The following is a 6179-nucleotide window of genomic DNA, read 5'->3' as shown; positions in this document are numbered from 1 at the left end:
GCGACCCCGCGCCCGCCCGCGCGTGCGCCTGCTCGCTCCCACGCTCGGGCAAAGTTTGGTGGAGGAAGGCAGGCAGTCCTCCTGGGGGAGGACGGCAGCCCCCATCCCTCGACCACTCCAGAGGTGGCCTGGCCTGGAAGCTGGGGTGGGCCTAGGGAGGATGGGGGCTGGGGAGGGGGAGAAAGGGTGGCTTTGAACGCGGATCCCAAAGAAAACAGGGCTGCGGGTGTTGGTGCGTGCAGCACAGTTGGAGACAGAGATGGAGAGAGGGTGATTTTTAAATTACATGTATATATATATATATATATATATATATGTTACTTTTTAACTCTCACCGAAATAGATCTGCCTGTGGGCATGCACACGCACGCGCACGCGCACACGCGGGTATTGGAGAGAGCTGAAAAGTTCAGTCTTGGAAGTTGGAGAGCGGTGTTTCTCCATCTCTCCTGGCCACCCCTTGGGTTAACCCTTCCTTTGTAGTCCTGTAATTAACCGCCCGGAGGTCATCATCCCAAGTCCTGGAGATTCAGTATGCTCCCAGAGCTCCGAGGGTTTCAGTGTGTTTGTGTGAGGTTACTCTCCTAGGAAGTAAAAGAGGAGGAGAAAAGGAGAAGAAGGGGGGTGGGTAGCAACGTAAATGGTACCAGAAGGTTTCCTTTATTTCAGGGCAGTTCTGGATAATTTTTTTCCTACTGTTTGAAAAGAGAATTTCCTTTTTTTTTCTTTTTTTTTCCCCCTTGTCTCTTTAGTGTGATGAGAGTCTGGCAACAGCTCCCACTCTCCCAGCAAAAACCCAGTGTCACTATAGGTTTGAAATGACATTTAAATGACTCAGCTTCTTCCTTGAATCTAAAACGGATCATCTGCTTCTTTTCCTCCTTCTCAGTCCACCTCTAAGAGACTTTCACCGGAATTCCTGCAAACCCCTAGCCTGGAGCTAGCTTTGAATTGTTTGTGGTATTATCTGTGGCTCCTTTGAAAGGAAGAAGACCTTTGCAATTCTTTTTTTTTCCCCCCTATTTTTAGTATCTAACAATATGCTAGATGCATTGTAGCTGATCGTTAACTCTTAAGGTATGGTCAACCTGAAATCTTTCCAATATCCTCATTAGCTTTTTTTTTTTTGGCTTCCTATTTAAATTTTCCACAATGTCCTTTTATAATGCTTACCTCTATATCATGTGTCATGCCCTGGGAAACTTAAATTCCTTTTGCGGACATTTCCAAAGGCAGGATATCAATTCAAAAATGAAATTTGAACCCTTAGGATTACTCTTATTAATGTCATTGATTTATATTCCTCTATTCATTTCAGAGCTCCAAACCTTTAATATTTATTAACCTATATGTCCTTCTAGACTTCAGCTAAAAGGTATCTTATGTAACTTCTAGAAAGAGAAAGAAGAAGCCATAGTCACACTTTCACACAAAGCAAGTAACTGTCCTAGAAGAAGAATTCTTCCCACCTACGAATTTTCTCTGTAAAGTGTGTTGTTAAGAGATATTCATGGATAACATTAATTTATTAAATGTCACAGTGTTAATATCTCATTATCAATAAGATGAATTTGTGTTCAACTTGCCTATTACTATCACTATCACTCATTTTTATGCATTTGGATTGCAAGACTGCTATCTGCATTCCAAACATCTAGAAATAATACCATTGGTACTGGTACAGGAATGAGATTCCAAGACATAAGTTCAAGTTCAATTCTCTCTCTAGCTTGCTTTCCATTCTACAGAAGCAAGAGGAAGATGAAACTAATATTCATAACATACATAAAGCACACACTTTTAAGTTGCTGCAAATCTATATAGGAAGATGCATTCCATTAATTTCAGCAAGAGAAGAGGAAGGTGTGTGTGTGTGTGTGTGTGTGTGTGTGTGTGATTAACTTTAAATAGAAGTCAGCGCTCTTGTGTCGCTCAGGTTTCTTGTTTTTAAAATTGTTACTATAGCCTTTCTTTAGCATTACTGCAGGATGTTTCTTGGAGGCCTTATATGCTTTGCTAACATTTAACTCTTAAGTTTTAATTCCTTCTAAATGATGATGCTCCCAAATGAGTTCAGTTTCCCTTTGACTGCTACAGGCAGTCCCGAGAAAACTTTCTGTGGTGCCTCTTATCACCACATGAGGTCTCCAGAAAGCCTGACCTGCATTAAGTAGTGGAATCCACTACAATCCACATTCAACTCTTCCGTTTTTCTCAAGAAGCAATCCTGTTGGTGAAATAATTTAGGAGGAAAATAGGGGGCACTTAAAAACACACCAGGAAAAGAAAAAAAAATCCAAATTTGTGGTGTGGGAGGAAAGCAGTTGTGAAGGTGTCATCATATGCTGGAATTAAGGGAAGAGTAATAATCTTTTTAAAAGTACATAGGCATGAAAGTTCCAGTGCTTCCTCTCTTTTTAACAAAGGTTGGTAACAGGGAGAACAAGAACTGATCAAATTTCTGAAAGTGACGGAGTAAATAAATCTTTAGGTTCAACTGCATTCATGATATACTGTTCCCTTTTGTGGCAAATTGTTTTATTTGGATTTTGTAATTTTCCTCACAGTGTCATCTATTGGGGATGTACATATGGAAGCATAATTCTACAGAAATCAGCACAGTGGCTAAGTGTTTTCCTTCTCACTCACACAGATACTAGTTCTTGAATGACAGGACTTTAATCATAACTTGAGCGCTCTGGCCTTAAACCTCAATTGTTTTTCATTCATTTAGATGTATTTGTGGATCTCTTGAAACGATGGGGGTTGGGTGCAGAATCAAGGTATCCATATTTCCTTGAGAGCTGTCACCTTCCTATAACAGGCATTCCCATTTCTCCGTACATAATGTTTATGATCATCCTAGGGACCAGTGGAGAGATGGGGTTTATGGCACCATCTCTGGCAGGTTACAAAGACTAAGCCTGCTTCTGGAAAAGGATTCAGTCTTGAGAAGGTCCTCTATCACAATTGTTTGCAGTGTGGTCTCTCCACCAGGAGCCTTGAATTTGCTATATAATTTTAGAAATGCAAATTCTCAAGTCCACCGACTATGAGTGGAGATCAAATCTAACAAGCTTTTCAGAGTGGGTTAGATGTTCCCTGAAGTTTGAGAATCCATGGTCTATAGGTACTCTGCCATTGTATTCCACTCCTCTCAGTTGAGTGAATGAAGAAGCAATGATGAATGAAGGCATCTACTGAATGGGCTTCATGAACCCTCTCATTCCTGGGGTTTGACAAATGCTGTTCCTGATCACCTCTAGGGGGCACCAAAATATTTTCAAGTCCAGACCCCACAGAGACATTAGTTTTATTACCATTTCCAAGGAAATTTCCTTCAGAAGTGGGAAAATGGTTCCTAGCAACCTTTACAACTAAATATTTAGCAAATTTTTACTTTGCTTTCCTGTTTAATGCTATCTTTCTATGAGAATGATTCCTATTTTCTGATTATTGTTTAGATGATATCAATAAAACTTCACAGTTCCAACAGGCTTTTATTAAACAATGCCTGCTATGACTTGGATATTCTTATTATGAGCAATTGGTGAAAATGTCTCTAAAATATTTATAATGCAAAGAAAAGTTATTTATTCCCACTAATTAGTATGATTTTGGATTGAGTACTAGGAAGGGCAGGGCTGAGAACTCTCCTCTTAGGAGTAGAATTGTAAGTCAACTTATAATTATAAAGGACTTGTCCAGGTCCTGAGTAAAAGAGCAGAGATGGAGGTAATTAGTTCTATGACATTCATATCTGACAATGCTCTTTTGAATGAGTGAGGTCGGTTTCCCATTGCCATCATAAAATAGCTTGTAGCCTGTGCAGTTAAATTAAAATCAAGCCCTCACCTGCTAAGTGGTAAAGGCTTAGGGAGCTTTGAATTTGCCACTTTGATTGTCCAGCTTTAGTTTCCTCAGTTAAATGATGCTGAGATTAGACCAGTTGACCCATAAATCCTTCCCAGTTATTACAATGATATAACTCTATTAAGTGATGTTTGTGTTTCAAACACTGGGCTGGCCACCATGTATATATTAGCTCTTTAGATTCTCATGGCAACCCCTGAATTAGAATCTGGTTTTATTTCTTATTTATCATGGAGAAAATGGAGATTGGCAGGAATTCATTTGGCTGGCCGTCATTATATAGCAGAAAAAATGGCAGAGGTGGCCATGATAGTAATTTAATATCAAACCCCATCTTACAAACATTATAACACACTGCCACTCAAAGTTAGGATTTGGACACATTGTATTGAGGTGGGAGACATTGGAGCAGTTTAAAGTGGCATTTAGATCCTAACTATGTAAGATTCTTCAGCAGGAATAATATAAAGCATGCTGATAATGGAAAAACTTTAATGGGACAGTTAAAACAACCCCTATAATATAAATTAATATTCAATATATAATATTCAATATATAATTAAATATATAATATTCAATAACTTTTTAAAAAACAGGCACATTTTAACAGCTTAAAAAGGTCCATGCAGTTAATATTTAAATAACTCTCTGGGATTAAACTGGATTTTTAAGGTGTTGCTCTCAAGGAGATATGGATATGGTTCATCTTTTGTCTCTACTAAGTCCAATAACATGCCTTCTGGATTTTCACAGAAAAAAAATAACATATTTCAGAGAAAGGAGCAGAACCCATCATAGGGTTCTGAAGGATCCTTGTGCTAGATTGTAAATGGCTAACCTTCTGCCTCCCAGGTCATAATATCAGGATAAAATTACAAAGAAACTCACTCTAGTCTCACATAAACTCAAAATCAATATTTTCAAATCCCCAAACTAAATATTATATGTTTTAGATGAAAATCACCACTGATTAACAGAGGCAGTTTATAACCACGATTGGAAAAATATAGTTGAAAGCAAATGCCTGCCTGGTGGCCAAAAAAACCTCAATTTTTTTTTCACGCAAAACTCATATTTAGTGTCTGGGTACCAGAGTTGAAAAGCTTTTTCTGACAACAGCCAGGCAGTAAATATTTTAGGCTCTGCAAACCTATAGGAAAAATGCAAGGGTGTTCTATATACATGTGATAAAGAAAACACATTTCCACAAATGCCTTGCTGATGTAATTAACAACATAACATTATTATACTTGTCTTATAGTACATGTCTACTAGAGAGAACTATGAAATTCTTTTTTGGATGGATGGTGTTACATTTAATTGGGGTTCACAGTGGGTGTTTCCTGCCATCAAACTGATAACATAGTTTCATATGCAGAAAATGTTCAGTTTACTAGCTGTACAAAAACACAAAGCACGTCTGGTTTGGCTGCCCTCCTGGAGTTTGTGGACCCCTGCCTTAATGTAAAAGGTGCTTGGTTATTGATGTACAAGGTCATCGTTTCCTGAGGGATTATGTTATATCCAAAGAAATGTTGTAAAGATAAATGTTTTAGACTCCAAAGTGACTGCTCTGTCACAGGAAGTAACTCTTTCCCCAGTATTGCCTACCCGCTCTCCCTATTTCATTTTGTTTTGATTTTTTAAACTGGAAAGTGCAATTCTGTTAGAAAACACTTAAGAAATGTAAATTCATTTCACTTTAATATAAAATACATGTGAGTATGATATTCCACATGTCCATTTGCTACATATAAACCATGCTTAATTGTAGAAGCGGATCATCCTCATGTATAAAGAGCACAGTGATTCGCATGTATTAAGTATTTCTTAACACAGGCATTATCCTAAGGGTTTTTTCTTTAGTTTCTACTTCATCTTCTAGAACTGCATAAAGTTAAAGACGATAAAGGTGAAGGACAGCAAGCTTGAGCAAAGTCATTCAGCTGATAAAAGATTTTCACCTAGGAAATCTTGGGACTGGTTGTATATGGTAGGAAATTCATGATAATCAATGAAAACTTCATATGTGGAAAAACTATATGCATTGTTCCTGTTTGCCTTTGTGGTTAGTTTCAATTGAAGGTAGTGAATGTAACTAAACAACACATATGCATTTGGTAGAGAATCACTGCAGAGAGCATAATCTGACTGGAACCGACCCTTTGTAGTCCCATATTTCCATATTAATAGGATTATTTCATTTCTCTTTCATGCTTTGGGAATACACTCTCCTCAGCTACATAACTCCAAAAGAATATGTTCTCACTAACACATGGAAATTCTATGCCATATGAGAAACAAGA

Source organism: Dipodomys ordii, unplaced genomic scaffold, assembly GCF_000151885.1.
Source record: "Dipodomys ordii isolate 6190 unplaced genomic scaffold, Dord_2.0 Scaffold8, whole genome shotgun sequence".
Classification (NCBI taxonomy): domain Eukaryota; kingdom Metazoa; phylum Chordata; class Mammalia; order Rodentia; family Heteromyidae; genus Dipodomys; species Dipodomys ordii.
The sequence above is the reverse complement of the archived record's forward strand: the minus strand, read 5'-3'. Positions refer to the sequence as shown.